Below are 16,724 nucleotides of genomic sequence, written 5' to 3' on the forward strand. Positions count from 1 at the left end.
CAGAGCCGGCCCGGCTCCCGGAGACGGCGAGCGCGCTCATTGGCCGCCGCCGCGCCCGCCCGCCCGGATCTGGGGGAGCCCTCGGCGCGGGGGGCGGGGAGCCGGGCCCCGGGGAGCTGCCGGGCGCACGGCCTGCAAGCCTGAGGCCGGCTGGGGTGAGGCCCGGGCTGGGCACTGTCCCATCCCCCCTCCACCCCGCCCCACACTCTCGGGCGAGGTTGGGCACTTGGGATGGGCTGGAAACGGGGGCTGCGCATCCCGTGCCTCCACCCCGCCAGGAAGGTACGCTGGAGTTGGCCTTGTGAAAACAGGGACGGAGCTTTCCCCTCCCAGAGGAGACCTGGGCGTCCTGACCCCGCGAAGGCAGGGGCTGTTTATCCCTCCCACCCCACCCCACCCCAAAACAAGATTCGGGCATCTTGAAAGAGAAGCTGAGGATTCCCTACTCCTCCGAAAAGGACCCAGAGTCCGGACGCCATAAGAACTGCCCGGCCCTCCCCAGAGGACCCGAGCATGCCCTCTCCTGTGACATCAAGATATGAATCCCTTCGCCCCAGTGGATGCTAGTTTCCCAACCCCAGGAAAGAAGGGCTGAGGGTGCCCCCAAAAGGGGATTCCAGGCCTTTCTGATGCTATAAAAGTTAGGTCGCAGCATCCCCCACCCCCGCGCCCCCCATCTCCCCAAACAGGGACTCGGGCCTTTGGACCTCAGGCTCTGAGCTGCCCAGAGAACCTGGGCATCCTGGCCCTACCCCATATTGGTACTGGAAGCCCCTCCCCCGCCCCAACAGTCACCAGACCCTCAGGTGTCCCAACTTACCCAGATGACCACCTGCCCAGACCCAGGTCGCAGACCTGCTAGCTTCCCTCCCCTCTGAGCCCTTTTCCCCAGGCTCAAGCTTGCTGATCTCCCAGGACCCAGGCCTCTGACCCCACAGCCATTCCCTCTACTCCCTGGCACCCGCCGCCCCCCCCCCCCCGTACCAGGCCTCACAGTGCCAAGGACCCGGAAGTCTAAACCCCAAGTCTCTCAGACACCCCCCTCTCCAGACACCTGCCGAGGTGACCCAGCCCCTCACAGTGGTACAGGGGGGCTCTTCCCAGTTCCAGGACCCTGCGATGTTCTGGACCCCAGGTGTGGAAGTTCCAGCTTTCCAGTGCCTTTAGTTGGCCACCAGGGATCCAGGACTGGGAGCCTCCAGCCTCCAGGGACCCTGATGTGAGTCCCCAGGCCACTCCAGAGAGGCTCAGATTCCTCAGTCCCCACCCCAGGAAGACCCAGGGAGCAGAGCCCCTAGCTCCAGACCCTGATGAGCCCAGGTGCGGCCCGCCCCTACCCCAGTACCTGGGGGGGGGGGGGGGGGGCGGAGTCGAGGATTACTCAGCCTCCAGAATGAGGCGATGACATCATCCTGGGGGGGGTTGACTAATGGCCGCGCTGGGGGGAGGCGGGGAAGTTTACCCGGTAACAGCGGCTGCCGCATGGCCCCGCCCCCCCAGGAAGGGCCGGGAGGGGGAGGCATAAGCACACACAGGCACACACAAGCCCACTCAGCACACGCACCCCCTCCAGCAGCCCACATTGCACACATCTTACTGGGGCAAGGGCAAGGATGGGGGCAGTGTTTGTGTGACTGTGTGTTTGTGTGCTGGAGAGTTCTCTGGAGGTCTGCTGGGTCAGTGTGCTGTATGTTAAGGGGTTGACCTATGAGGGTGGTGGTTGTGTCAGGGTGCCGTGTGTGGGTGTGTGTGACTGTCAGTGCACTCTTGTGTGTCAGTCGATTGTGTGTGTCAGGAAGATGGTGCTGTGTGTCAGCCTGCTACATTTGTCCCATTGGGTGTCTGTGGCCATGATTGTGCGTCAGTGTGTTATTGAGTGATGTTCTGGTGTGCTGTGCGTGTGATGGTGTGTCTGTGTGTTGTTTGTGTCACCGTGTTGCTTTGTGCAGTGTGCTGGTGTGCATGGGTGAGATGGTGTGTGTCCGTGTGATTGTGTTTGTGTGACATGGGGATTGTATATGAGATGGTGTGCGTCCATGCGATTGTGTTTGTGTGACACGGGGACTGTATATGTGTTGGAATGATGTGTTAGTAGGAATGTTTGTGAAAGTGCTGCGTCATTGTACCCTTGTGTTAGTGTGATTGGATGCGTCGGTGTAACATCACTGTGGTGTAGTGTGCTGGGTATGTTGTGTCACTGTGATTGTGTGTGCCATTGGGCTTTTGCTATGTGTCAAGGGGAAGATGCACATGCGTGTCACTGTTATCCTGTGTGTCTGGACAGTGCTGTGTATAGTGGGATTGTGTGTGTAGCACTGTCATGGAATCTGAAGTGTTGTGTGTCCGTGGGACTATGTGTTACTGAGAGTATGTGCATCCGTGCAACGCTGCGTGTCATTGTGATTATGTGTGTCGTTGTGGTTGTGTTGTCAGGGTCATGTTGTGTGTCTCTCTATATGGGACTCTATATATGTTAATAAGAGGGTGTGTCTCTGCAATGTTGTGTGCCGCCGTGGCTGAGTGTGTCATTGCGTTTGTGTGTCAATGGGATAAACTGGCTGTGGGATTATGAGGGTGTCACTGTGATCGTGTGTGTGTGTTCTAGGAACTAAGTCATGGAGACTGCCTGTGTCTGGGCGATGCGGTTGTGTGTTGGGGTAAGGTGTGTCGCGGTGGTTGTGGGTCTGGGCAGTGCTCGTGCGTCCTGGGACTGTGTCGGCTGACTGAGATTTGGGGTGCCCGTGTGATGCCGCGTGTCTCGGCGCGATCCTGGTGTGTGTCCGTCTGTGTGCGTGTCACGGTGATGCTGCGCGTGTGTGGGGGCGATGCTGCGCGTCCCTGGGACAGTGCGTGTGTGCGAGCTGCTGCGATTGTGTGTCGGCGCGCTTCGCTGGGTGTCAGGGGAAGGTGCGCGCGTCTCCGGGCCTCCTGCCCGAGAACAGCGGCGCTGCTTTCTGATTGGCTGCGGCCTCGCCAGTGAGAAGCTCGCGAATCCTGCGGTAACTTGGTAACTCGGTAACTCGGCCGCCGCCGCCGCCGCCGCCGCCGCCGCCGCCGCCCCGGGGATGGGGGGTTGGGGAGGGGCCCGCCCCGCCGCACCCCGCGCCCGGCCCGCCCCTGCGGGCCACCCTCTCCCCGCCGGCTCGCCCACGGTCCGCAGCTCCGTCCCCGGGACTCCATCCATCTCCCTCACGGGTCTCTGTGCCTCGGCTTCCCGCAGCTCTGCTGCTCGCTAGGTCTCTGTGCGGCTCCGTCTTGCCCACGTTGCTCTCTCGCTGCCTCAGTGTCCCTGCCGTCTCTTTCTCTGCCTCTGTCTCCCACACCCCGTCCCTGCCTCTTCCAGGGTCCGGCTCCCCATGTCTGCTTCTCCCGGCGTCTCTCTGTCTCCCCATCTCTCTTCCTATCTCTGTGTCTCTCCATCTCTGTCCCTCCATCTGACTTTGCCGAGTTCTCTCTCCTCTCTGTTTCCCCTTCCTCTGCCTCAGTTTCCCCAGCTTTGTCTCCCCTTCCCTTGTCTCTCCCACCTCTTGTCTGTCTCTCCCCCCATCCCCTTTCTCTCTCACTCCCACGGTCATGCTCAGAATTCACTTTTCGTTCTGCGGAGACGGCCAGGGGACTATTCGCTACTTCATCCTCGCCCCTCTCCACAGGCCTAGGCTTCTGGCAGCAGGCCCCACGCAGGGCAGACTTCAGGAAGGACTTCCCGCCCTGGCTCAGCACCGGAGCTTTATCGCTCGGGCCAGGCGGAGGCCAGGCGGCCCCGTGGCTTCCGGAGGCGCCCGGGCGGGATGAGCTCACTGCTAGTTGGCTTGGATTTCATCAGCTTCCTCTGCTGGAGTTGCCCCCGCTCCTTTTCCCGCGCCGGCCGGGCGGGCGAATCCTTCGGGCTCCTGCTGCCCCCGAGCGGCGAAATGCGGAAGCGCAGGTGCAGCGCGGAAAGTCCACCTTTGCCACTGACCACGTCGTGTCGCCAGTTTATGAATGCTGCAAATATGAACCCATTTAATCCTCACAACGACCCCTTGGGGAAGAGACCATCTTAAATTCCATTTCCAACGGGTGAACTGAGGCCAGAGAACTGAGGTCGGCCCCCTACGGTCACACAGCTGGTGAATGGAGCCCTTTGGGGGCTTACACAGGGAGAGAAGGGAATGGGTATGACCACCGGGAGGTCTGTGGTCATTTATTCTTACACTTATTCATTCAGCAGAGCTTTACCGAGGGCCTCCTCTGTGCCAGGCAGGGGGTGGTCTTATTCACGAGGGTGACCAAGGAAGCGGTAGTTCAGTAAAGGCCCAAAGGAGGTGAGGAAGCAAGGAGTGAGCGCCCAGACAGAAGGGCAGGTGCAAAGGTCCTGAGGGCAGAGTGGGCGTGTCCAGGATGGTGAGGAGCTCCTCCGCAGCTGGGAAGAGCTGGAAGTGCGTGAAGAAGGGGAGAGGGGTGGAAGGTGAGGTCTGAGAGGGGGTTAAATCCGGATGAAGACTTTAGCTTTTACTCTGACAAGGTGGGAGCCACTGGAGGGTTCTGAGCTGAGGGAGGTGAGCCGATTTAGTTCTAACAGGCGCCCTCTGGCGGTCACGTGGGAAACAGGCTGTGAGCCGAGAGCAGGGAGCCCAGCGAGGAGGCGACTGTCCTAACTCAGGCTGAGGTGGTGATTGTGGGGTCAGATCGAAGGGGGAGCCGATGGGATTGGCTGAGGCATTGGGTGTGGCTGTGAGGGAAAGAGAGAAGTTTGGGTGACTCCAGGTTTTGGCCTGAGCAGCTGGAAGGAGGAAGGGGCTGAGAGAAACAATAATCGTAAATAATGACGCACCTACTGTGTGCACGACCTCGTTAAATCCTATGAGTAGGGCGCCTGCGTGGCTCAGTCGTTAAGCGTCTGCCTTCGGCTCAGGTCATGATCCCAGGGTCCTGGGATCGAGCCCCACATCGGGCTCCCTGCTCCGCGGGAAGCCTGCTTCTCCCTCTCTCGCTCCCCCTGCTTGGGTTCCCTCTCTCGCTGTGTCCCTCTCTGTCAAATAAATAAATAAAATCTAAAAAAAAAAAAATCCTATGAGTCTCCTGAGAGGCAGGAAGTGGAGGTGGGAAATGTGGTAGGGCTCTGGATTTATTCAGTTTTATAGATTTTGAAAGTGGAGTCTACATAATTTGCTCAGTAGCTATTGATGGATTCAGTGGATCATTGCAGTAATAGCAAAAACATAGAGTGTGTGCGGCACTGTTCTCGGCACTGTACTTATCTTATTTAATCCTTACAACCTGTTATCACGAGCGCCGTTTTCCACATAGGGAAACTGAGTCACAGAAAGATTTTTTTTTTTTAAGTACCTTGCCTAGCATGATACTACTAAGAATTATAATAGATTTGTCATAGAGGTGGTATAGTAAGCTCTGGGAGTCAGAAAGATCCCTGTGGGCTCAAATCCCAGCTGGTCGTGTGACCTTGGGCAACTCACAGCATCTCAGGACTTTAGTGTCCTGCTTTGTAAAATGGAGGTTAGAAGGGTACGGTTGGCACAGGGCTTTGGGATGAGTTTAGAAGATAATTCATGTAACAAAAGTGAGGTCACCATGTAGAAAATGCTCTTTAAACACTGTAGGTTGGGACGCCTGGGTGGCTCAGTCGTTAAGTGTCTGCCTTCGGCTCAGGTCAGGATCCCGGGGTCCTGAGATCGAGCCCCGCATCGGGCTCCCTGCTCTGCGGGAAGCCTGCTTCTCCCTCTCCCACTCCCCCTGCTTGTGTTCCCTCTCTCGCTGTGTCTCTCTCTGTCAAATAAATAAAATCTTAAAAAAATAAAAAACAAAAAACGTCACCTCCTCAGAGAAGCCTTCCGGAACCATCTCTGCCCCCTCCCTCACTCAGCCTTATTTTGCTCCACAGCGCTCCTACTAACATATTCATTTGTTTAACTATGCATACATAGTTACCTCTTGGAGAAAGTGAGCTCCACGGCGACAGGGACGTGCCTCCAGGACAGGTGTACGTTCTGATCTCCATTTCACAGATCGGAAAACCAGAACGAGGCCGGGCACAGAGAGGGTTTTCATGGTTCAGGGGCTGTTTGTTGAACGAATGCTTGTCCCGCGTGTAAAGCGGCAAGGAGTGCGCCACAGCTCCTCCTGGTGGCTGATGGGAAACTCGCACCGCGAAAGTCGGCCCGATTGGCGGTCCAATTTCCCACCAGATATTCATGTAGTCTGAGAGTTATGTATGTACTGATGCTAGAACTTAACTCCATTTCACATACAAACACAAAGTACTTTTTACGATGTCTTTTTGAACTTGCACATTTTATTTTCAAAATTCTTTAAAACGTTGTTGAAACGAAGGCGTAACTTACACACTTTTGTAAAACCCACAAATCCTAAGTGTAAAACTCCATGTCATCAGCAGCCCAGGGGAGGAAATAAAACATAACAATCGCCCCCCCACTCCCCCAGGACCTCTTCGGGGCCCCTTCTAATCCCTCCCCTGGACCATCATTATCCTTGATTCTTTGTTTTTTTTATTTTATTTTATTTTTTATTTATTTGACAGAGAGACAGCGAGTGAGGGAACACAAGCAGGGGGAGTGGGAGAGGGAGAAACAGGCTTCCCGCGGAGCAGAGAGCCCGATGTGGGGCTTGATCCCAGTATCCCGGGATCCCGACCTGAGCCGAAGGCAGACGCTTACCCGACTGAGCCACCCAGGTGCCCCGTTATCCTTGATTCCAAGAGCAGAGGTGAGCTTTGCCTGTTCTAGAACTTCCTATCAATAGAATCACACGGTATGTGCTTCTTTGTGTCTGTCTGGCTTTTGTCACTCAGCATAATGTTCATGAGATTCATCCACGCGGTGGCATGTAGGTAGAGAGGGTTCATCCATTGCACCTCTGATGGGCATTCTGGTTGCTTCTGATTTGGGGCAGTATCAGTTTCCTTAGTTAGAGCGGCTACCACCAAGTAGCCCAGGCTGGATGGCATGAAGCAACAAAAACTTTCTTTTCTCATAATCCTAGAGGCCAGAAGTCCTACCTCAAGGTGTCGGCTGGGTTAGTTTCTTCTGTGGCCTCTCTCCTGGGCTCGAGGATGGCTATTTTCTCCCTGAGGCCTCACCCAGGCTTTCCCCTGTGCCTGTATACTAATCTCCTCTTCTTACAAGGACACCAGTCACACGGGATTAGGGCCCACCCTACTGACCTCATTTTCACTGAAATACCTCTGTGAAAGGCCTACGTCCAAATTAGGTCACATTTTGAGGCGCTGGGGAGGGGGGCGTTGGGACTTTGACACATGAATCGGGGAGGGGACACAAATCAGCCCATAAGAGGGGCAATTCTGTTAAAGCTGCTATGGACATTTTTTTTTTTAAAGATTTTATTTATTTGACACAGAGAGAGAGAGAGCACAAGCAGGGGGAACAGCAGGTGGGAGCAGAGGGAGAAGCAGGCTTGCCACGGAGCAGGGAGCCGGAGTTGGGGTTCGATCCTCGGACCCTGGGATCATGACCTGAGCTGAAGGCAGACACTTCACCTACTGAGCCACCCAGGCGCCTCGCTGCTATGAACATTCTTGTACGTGATATGTCGTTTGGTGAACGTGTGCACCATTTCTGTTGGGTCAATCCCTCGGGGTGCATTTGCTGGCTCAGAGGGTGCGCGTTCGCAGCGAACTGTAGCCGAATTTGCCAAGTGGTTACCCCACAGTGGCTGGAGCATTTTGTGTCCCCCTCCAGCAGGGGGCGAGAGTCCCCGCGGCTGCACACATCCTCACCAGCACTTGACCTTGTCAGGCCTTTGCATTTGAGACATTCTTTTGTTGGGAGACACAAAGTGTTATTTGCGTGGTTTCAATATATCCTGAATTTTCCAGGGAGTCCGCTACTTCCGTCGAGGGAAAATTGTGCTACGTTGCATTCAGAAATCATCCAAGGGTGATGCACCATTTTGGGTCATCACGTCACCCCTGCAACCCCACTCCTGCCATTGAGGGGCTCACCACGGCGTCCAGCTGCTGCATTCGAGAGTCCACATATAGGCAAGCGCGTAAGATGGGGCTACACACGCGCATGCGCACGCGCTCAGCCCTTTTTCAAATTCTCACATACCACAAAACGGTGTTGTTCCATTAGCAAGCATTCCAACTCTCTTACGCTCAAACACATTCATTGTAAGAGCTGAAAGCATCTGACTACTTCTTGACGATTTCCAGTGTCGTCGTACGAATGCATTTTCACGTGTGTTGCTTTATTATAAATTCTTCCCTTCGATTTCTGTAATTTCTCTCTTATGGTAAATTTAGGTTATTACACTAAAAATGATGTATATAGGGGTGCCTGGTTGGCTCAGTTGGAAGAGCATGCGACTCTTGGTCTTGGGGACATGAGTTCGAGCCCCACAAAGATTGGGGCGCCTGGGTGGCTCAGTCAGTTAAGCGTCTGCCTTTGGCTCAGGTCGTGATCCCGGGGTCCTGGGATCGAGCCCCGCATTGGGCTCCCTGCTCAGCGGGGAGTCTGCTTCTCCCTCTCCCTCTGCCCCTCCCCCTGCTCCTGTTCTCTCTCAAATGGATGAATAAAATCTTAAAAAAAAAAAGATGTATGTAGGTAGGACATACTGTTTAGGCATTTCATTTCGGGATAGTACAAGGGGTATTTTGCAAAGAGTTTGTGTCATAAAAGGGCATTTGGGATTCGATGGGGTTGGGTCTTGCTGGTCTAATGGGTTGGGGACACAGAAGCTTTGGGAGAACCAGGTTGCTTTACTGATTCCATTTGTATCGAGAACTACGTGTCCTTGTGCTGGACAGTGCTGGGGACCCCGTGGTGACAGCGACAACCCCAGCCCTGCCCCCACAGGTCTCAGAGTCCAGTGAGGGACACAGAGCCAACCCTGGGCAGTGAGGGCCTGAGTAGGCCAGGACTGGGATGTGAGAATCCAGGGGGGCATGGGGACAGCGCAGAGTGGCACCCGACCTAGCTGCGGGTCAAGGAGGGTTTCCTGGGGGAAGTGACATCGGCGCTGAGCCCTGAGGAAGAGGTTTCCAAGCAGGAGAAATAGCCTATGCCACAGCCCAGGCACGGGGGAGAGCGTGTTAGTTTCATGGAACCAAAAATATTGTGCAGCGGCTGGAGCAACATTTCTTTTCTTTCTTTTTAAGATTATTTATTTATTTATTTATTTGACAGAGAGAGACAGAGAGAGAGGGGACACAAGCAGGGGGAGTGGGAGAGGGAGAAGCAGGCCCCCTGCCGAGCAGGGAGCCCGATGCACGCGGGGCTCAACCCCAGGATCAGGGCCCGAGCCGAAGACGGACGCTCAACGACTGAGCCACGCAGGCGCCTCTGGAGCAACATTTCTTTTTTTTTTTTATAATTTTTGTTGTTATGTTAATCACCATACATTACATCATTAGTTTTTGATGTAGTGTTCCATGATTCATTGTTTGTGCATAACACCGAGTGCTCCACGTAGAAGGTGCCCTATTTAATACCCATCACCAGGCTAACCCATCCCCCCAACCCCCTCCCCTCTAGAACCCTCAGTTTGTTTTTCAGAGTCCATCGTCTCTCATGGTTCGTCTCCCCCTCCGACTTACTCCCCTTCATTCTTCCCCTCCTGCTATCTTCTTCTTTTTTTTTTCTTAACATATATTGCATTATTTGTTTCAGAAGTACAGATCTGTGATTCATCAGTCTTGTACAATTCACAACGCTCACCATAGCACATACCCTCCCCAATGTCTATCACCCAGTCACACCATCCCTCCCACCCCCCACCAGTCCAGCAACCCTCAGTTTGTTTCCTGAGATTAGGAATTCCTCATATCAGTGAGGTCATATGATACATGTCTTTCTCTGATTGACTTATTTCACTCAGCGTAACGCCCTCCAGTTCCATCTACGTCGTTGCAAATGGCAAGATCTCATTCCTTTTGATGGCTGCATAATATTCCATTGTGTATATATACCACAGCTTCTTTATCCATTCATTGGAGTGACATTTCTTAAGATCGGCTCCATTGGGTCCTGGGCAGCGTCTTTTGGTGTGAAGGGCTCTATGGAGGGCTGGGCCATGTGAAGGCTCGCAAGACCTGGGACTGGGTTCCAATCCTGGCCCTGCCACCGCCGTCGTGGGTTGAATTGTGGCTCCCAAGATACCTTCGCTGGAACCTGGGAACGTGACCTTCTCTGGAATAAGGGTCTTTGCAGATGTACCTCGATTAAGGATCTTGAGATGTGATCATCTGGGGAGCAGGGGAGGCCCTACACCCCATGACAGGTGTCCCTGGAAGAGACAGAAAAGGAGAAGACACAGAGCCACAGAGAGGGAGGCCATGTGAAGACCCAGGCCAAGATCGGAGTGACGCGTGTACCAAGGAACGCCAAGAATTGCCGACCACTGCCAGAAGCTAGGAGAGATGCCTGGCACAGATCCTCCCTCAGAGCCTCTGGAAGGGGCAACTCTGCCCACACTTTGATTTCAGACTTGTGGCCTCTGGAACTGTGAAGATACACTTCTGCTGTTTTTAAATTTTTAAAAATATTTTATTTGTTTGAGAGAGAGAGAGCACCCGTGAGCGGGGAGAGGAGCAGAGGGCCTAGGGAAAGAATCTCCAAGCTGACTCCCCGAGTGCAGAGCCCGATGTGGGGCTCAATCCCACGACCCTGAGATCCCGACTTGAGCCGAGACCAAGAGTTGGACATTTAACCGACTGTGGCCCCCCGGGCGCCCCACTTCTGCTGGTATAAATCACACAATGTGTGGCCGTTGGTTATGGCAGCCACTGGAGTGGCTGTGACCCACTGTGCAGGGGAGCCTCGGTGAGCCTGTTTTCCTCTCTGTAAAATGGGCATAAACAAGGCCTATCAGGCCCCTGATGTGAATGAAAAGACAGCAGCCTTTTAACCAATAAAGCAGCAAACATCCGTGACTGTGACTGTTGCCAGAGGCCATGGGCTGGCCAGGGGTGTTTCAGGTAATTACAAGAGTAACAGATAAGGGACACCTGGGTGGCTCCGTGGGTTAGGCGATGGACTCTTGGTTTCGGCTCAGCTCCTGATTGATCTTGGGGTCATGACAGCGTACCAGTGTGGGGCTCTGCACTCAGGGCGGAGTTTGCTTGGAGTTTCTCTCTCCCTCTCCCTTTGCCCTTCAAACCCCGCCCCCCCCCCCGCCCCGTGCTCTCTGTCTCTCTCTCAAATAAATAAATAAATCTTAAAAAAAATAACTGTTAAGTGCATCTGCTGTGTTCCAGGCACTGTTCTAAGAGACTCTTGCTGCCATCAAAAAACACATATTTATTCTCTTACAGTTCTGGGGGTCCCAGATGCAGAAGCAACCTCCCTGGGCCCAAATCAAGGTGTTAGCATGGCCACACTCCCTGGGGAGATTCTAGGGGAGAGTCCATCTCCTGACCTTTTTGAAACATTTCCCAGCTGTATTCTTTGCATTCCTCAGCTTGTGGGTCCTTCCTCCACCTTCAGTGCCGGCCACATAACATGTCACCTGTGTTCTGTGTCAAATCTCCCTCTGCTTCCCTCTTTTAAGGACCCTTGGGATTACAGTGGGCCCCTCCAAATGGTCCAGGATCATCGCCCCATCTCAAGATTCTCTCTCTCTCTCTCTCTTTTTTTAAGTAGGCTCCATGCCCAGCGTGGAGCCCAATGCGGGACTCTAACTCACAACCCTGAGATCAAGACCTGGACTGAGGGGCACCTGGGTGGCTCAGTTGGTTAGGTGTCCGACTCTTGATTTTGGCTCAGGTCATGATCTCAGGGTTGTGAGATTGAGCCCCAAGATGGGCTCCACACTGATCATCGAGCCTGCTTGGGATTCTCTCTCCTTCTCCCTCTGCCTCTCCTGCTCTCTCGCTCTAAAAAATAAATAAACAAACAAATAAACAAACAAATAAGATAAACTTAAAAAAAAAAAAAGACCTGAGCTGAGATCAAGAGTCAAACACCCAACCGACTGAGCCACCCAGGCGCCCCCCCACCCCATGTCAAGATTCTTAATCCCATTTGCAAAGTCCCTCCTGCCATGTAAATTAACATTCACAGGTTCCAGGATCAGGATGTGGACATCTTTGGGGGCCGCTCCTCAGCTCACCACACCTTCCAGTAGCCTGATGGGATAGGCGCTCTTAATTGTCATTTTACAGATGAGGGCACTAAAGCTCAGAGAAGTTAGGTAACTTCCCCAGGGTCCCACAGCCCAGGTGGCAGATCTGGGATCTGAAGTCAGCAGCCTGGTCCCAGAGATCATGCTCTTACCTGCCCTCCACATGGCATCCCTGTGGTCAGGTGGTCCCAGGTGCAAATCCCAGGTTGGCTGCTGGGTAGCTGGGTGACTGAGGGCCAGCACCATCGGCTGTCTGGGCCTGTGTCTTCATCTTTAAAATGGTAATGAGACCGCTCACCTCCTTGGTAGGCTGGGAGGGGCGAGGAAATCAGAATCATCTGGGGCTTGGGTCAGTGTCTTGGCTCCAGGGAGCTGCCCAGTCAGGGTAGCTTAGCTGAACTTTGGATTCTTCTCCTTCTTTTTATTTTATTTTTTTTTAGAGAGGGGGAGGAAGGGGTGGGTAGGGAGAGGGGAAGAGAGAGAATCTTTTTTTTTTTTAAAGATTTTATTTAGTTATTTGACAGAGGGAGACACAGCGAGAGAGGGAACGCAAGCAGGGGGAGTGGGAGAGGGAGAAGCAGGCCCCCCGCGGAGCAGGGAGCCTGATGCGGGGCTCGATCCCAGGACCCTGGGATCATGACCTGAGCCGAAGGCAGATGCTTAACAACTGAGCCACCCAGGCGCCCCTCAGAGAGAGAATCTTAAGCAGACTCTGCACAGAGCGTGGGGCCTAACGTGGGGCTGGATCCCATGACCCTGAGATTATGGCCTGAGCCAAAATCAAGAGTCAGACGCTTAACCGACATGTATTGAGAACTTAACAGTATTTCAGGCCTCGTGCCAAGCACTTTCTGTGTTTTAATTCATTAATCCATTCAATTCTGCACCACAGATCCAGTAGGAAGGTGTTATGATATCTCCTCCACAGATGAAGCTGAAGTCCAGAGAAGTTCCATACATTGCTCAAGGTCACGCAGTTGGTAAGTGACAGAGCTGAGATTCAAACCCAGGCCTTCTGGCTTCAGAGTCTGTAGTCTTTTTTTTTTTTTTTTTTTTTTTAGCTAAAAACAAATCCTTAATTTTCAAAAGAAAAAATAAGGGATGAACTCGGGTTCCTGGACAGAAAAGAGATTTTTAAAAATTACACTTCTTGTAATGTCAAAATGTGAATAGGCAGATTAATATTGACATTGTACTAAGCTGCACAATTTTATCCTTAAAATGCATTTTAGATACTGTGCCAAAATAATATGAATATATCTTGCCATTAGAAAATAAAAATGGAGAACACTTGGAGGTTCAGGCATAGCTGTGGTGAAAGAAGTTCCTTCTAGCTTTCTGACTGTATCTCAGATGTAAAATAATTACATTGATGTTTTTTAACCTGTCATGTATAATTTTCTTAATATATTGCTACTTAAAAAATCTGAGACAGCTAACATCTAAACAAACAACTGCTGGTTGGGAATATTTGAATGAATGATGCTGTGAATACATTTGCTAATTTATACCACATTAAGATTCTATATGATACAGTGATTTAATATATCTTATTGCTGAATAACTGGTATTTGAAAATAAGTATAATTTTCTTTCTGAGTAGTCTTTTGGAAAAAGTGCATTGAATATAGTTTCCAGTCATAGTTCACTTTCCTAACTTGTACTTATTTAAAAATCTTCTCATCAGGAGGGAGTTAAATCATGCCCAAACTAAAAGTCCAGCGAATCTGACTTCCTTTCCCTCATTTTGGTTTGCATGTTCATTTACAACCATCATTTCTCTTCAAACTTTCCACTTAGTGTATCAAAAATCAATGTTATGAAAGTTCTCTAAAAGGTTCAGCGGTTTTTTGGAGTCTCTGAATGACTACAGCATTCTGTAAATCTGCTTCTTCCAATGTGAGTGTTTCATCTAGCAATTTGAGGAAAGGAAGAGCTGTGGCCAGGGAGAAGGGAGGACTTCTTTGAGATCCTTGGTATTTTTCAATGAAGTCTTTGATGTGGCTTATCCTATGAGAAATGTTAAATTTCTGGACAATCCTTTTTCCATTGGCTAACCAGATCTGTACATTAGTGATGGGTTCCAGATTGTTTAGTTGAACAACAAATTATTTTTATTCTCTACTTCAGTACTCTTTGCTTTAGAAACAATTTTTGGTGTGGCACTTCCTAGTCTGTGACCCTGTCCTGAGAAGGGCTGGAACACAGGCTTCGTTGACATACATACTTCATTTTTTTTGTCTTCAACTTTAACATCCACCTCCTCTTTATCAAAAATTCCCTGTAATTCCAAAGGTAATTCCCCTTTTTTGATGGAGTTCAGAAACTGCTGACTTGCACCATCAGAGTAACTTCTGAAATTATCATTGACTGTGAATCCATTTTTCCATAATTTTATACTTATATCGACTTGTTTCTTCTGTTCAGTGGGAGACATGCATTTGGCACCAACCTTCTCAGCTTCCTCAAAAAGGCTGTCAACAAAATATTCACAATTTCTTTGTTGATCATCACTAAGAGGTTGGTTGTCAGATCCTGTTTCACAAACCCATTCTTCTTTTATACTTTCGAGATTATCTACTTCTTTCATTCTTTTGTTTTACTCCGGGCGCAGCTGCGCTGCCGCCTTCCGGCCTGGTCCTCCGTTCGCTCAGGGGCCGCGGGCGCCACCGCCGCTGTCGGGCTGGAGCCCCTCAGACGAGGAGCACCGCCGCCCCCAGACCCGCTGAGGCTCGCGGGCCCCGCCGCTGGGACCCAGCCCGCCTCCCTGGGCCTCCGCCGCCGGGCGCCGAGCGCGTGCCGAGCCCAGAGTCTGTAGTCTTAATCATGATATTCTGAGTCCTTTTTGAGCAAGATTACAGGTCATGTACTTACAAAGATGTGTGCCTAGAGAACTTCAATGCAGCATTGCTGGCCATCTCTCCAGTCTGAAAACAACTTAAACATCCATGAGACCAGGTAGGGCGAATTATGGCCCATCTCTAGGAGGGAATATCACACAGCAGTTTTAAAGGTTGTCAACCGTCCATTGTTAAAATAAAGATACACGATCTCAGCGCAGCACATATGCTTTTTCTTTTTGTTTCATAAGAAGGGAAAAAATATAATAAAGATTGACCCATTTGTAAACTTCTTCTTCTTCTTTTTTTTTTTTTGGAGAGCTTATTAACGTATGAGGCCCTGTTAGAGGCACTGGGGATGTAGCAAGTTATAAAAAGAGATGAGTCCTGGCCGGTTAGCTCAGTTGGTTAGAGCGTGGTGCTAATAAAAAGAGATGATACAGGGGAGGAGACATAGAATAAGGGAAGACAGACAGACATTGGATAGTTCAGAGGGTGAACAGTAAAATGGAAAAATAGAGTGGGAATTAAAAAAGGGATGGGAGGTTTTGCAATTTTCAAACAGGCAGCTTCAAGGAAGGCCCCTGAGTGGATCTAACATCTGAATAAAGAACTGAAGCAGGATATAGTGAACTTGGCAGGTATTTGGGGAGTTATAAGAAATTCAGTTGTATATGTAGAAAAGGTCTTTGAAAAGCTGTTAACAGTAACCTTATAAGGGACCAGGGATTAGCAGGTACTTCCACTTTTTCCCGTTTTAAATCACAAGATAAAATTACCAGCAACCTTAGGGAATCCGGTCTGCCCACTTATAATTGTCAATGCTTTTTATCAATTGTAATGACAGGTTCATTACATCGAATTTTTGGTTAATGAATGTAACCCCCGGCCTCTGTAACAAAATCCAGCTGATCCCTCTCTGAGCTTCTTCCGGTTCCTGGAATGCACGAAGCTCACTCGCCACCGGGCCTTTGCACCAGTTGTGTGTGCTCTGCCTGGATAGCCACCACCTTTTACCCGGAGGCCCCTCTGCCAGGTATCTCCCACATTTCTGTTCCTGTTATTTCGCATTTACTTGTGCCTTCCCTCACCAGGGAAGGGATGGGGTCTGCCTTGTTCATCGCCTTGACTCCCCTCCTCCCCATGCACCCCACCTCCCCCAGCCTGGCACTCAATGCAGATTTAGAGAATGAATCAAAGATTCTATCGATTGCAAATTTTAAGCTTCTACAACTAGCTCTAAGGTTTCACTGGCAGGGGGGTGAGGGATTCTCCACCAATCCCCCACACAAGCCTGGCAGGTCAGGCTTCCAGGAGTCATTGCCCCGTACCTGGTACCTATTTTATTCCTGGTACCAGGAAAGAGGAAGCAGGTAAAACAGGTAAAGGCCTGCCAGAGAGAGGCTGGTGTCTCCTTTCCCTGGAAGGAAGTGATCTAGGCCAAACGAAGTTGAGCAAGCCTCCAGAATACCCTTGAGGACCACCTATACACACTCCCGCCTGCACCCGCGGGGGCGCGGCTCCTTTAAGCCTCCCGGAAACGGGCCGGCAGGACCGGAAGTGACCCTCTTTAGTTCCCCTCTTCACGTGGTGCGGGCGGGAAGTGACGCGCGCGGCCCGGGAGCTGCGGACGCAGAGGCCGACGGAGCCGGAGTCGCGGACGCCGCGGGGTCTCCGGGACAGGTGACCGGGGGAGGGGGCCGGGAGCGCGCCCGGAGAGGGCGGGGCCTGGCGCCCCACGTGGGGGGAGCGGGAGCGGGTGCGGGCGGGGCAGCGAGCAGCCCG

At 51.9% G+C, this 16,724-nt stretch overlaps 1 pseudogene across 1 annotated transcript; it reads right to left on the reverse strand.

Annotated features, from left to right (window-relative positions):
• Nucleotides 1-12,833: 12,833 nt before the first annotated feature.
• On the reverse strand, nt 12,834-16,452 carry LOC113936148 (annotated as a pseudogene). Its single transcript, XR_003524213.2, has 2 exons — nt 16,271-16,452; nt 12,834-15,080 (listed from the first exon to the last, which is right to left on the reverse strand). The product of XR_003524213.2 is annotated as a UBX domain-containing protein 2A-like (transcript).
• Nucleotides 16,453-16,724: the final 272 nt, after the last annotated feature.

This window comes from Zalophus californianus, chromosome 17, assembly GCF_009762305.2.
Source record: "Zalophus californianus isolate mZalCal1 chromosome 17, mZalCal1.pri.v2, whole genome shotgun sequence".
Classification (NCBI taxonomy): Eukaryota; Metazoa; Chordata; class Mammalia; order Carnivora; family Otariidae; genus Zalophus; species Zalophus californianus.